Raw genomic sequence first — 227 nt, forward strand, 5'->3', positions numbered from 1 at the left:
AAAAATGTAGCTGTTTGCTTAAAAATTTATCTTGTCTAATTGTAGATTAAGAGACTTTATTAAAAATATTTTTTCTATATAATTCGTCGTTTTATTAGAAAAATTTTTTCTTTAGTTGGAAAAATACACACACAGTGGAAGCTTCTAATGTGTCCCCTAAGGGTTTACATTTTTCTTACACCTTCTTTATTCCTTTACACACCCTCCACACACTTACTTGGTGGTGG

This window comes from Belonocnema kinseyi, chromosome 1 (genome assembly GCF_010883055.1).
Source record: "Belonocnema kinseyi isolate 2016_QV_RU_SX_M_011 chromosome 1, B_treatae_v1, whole genome shotgun sequence".
Classification (NCBI taxonomy): domain Eukaryota; kingdom Metazoa; phylum Arthropoda; class Insecta; order Hymenoptera; family Cynipidae; genus Belonocnema; species Belonocnema kinseyi.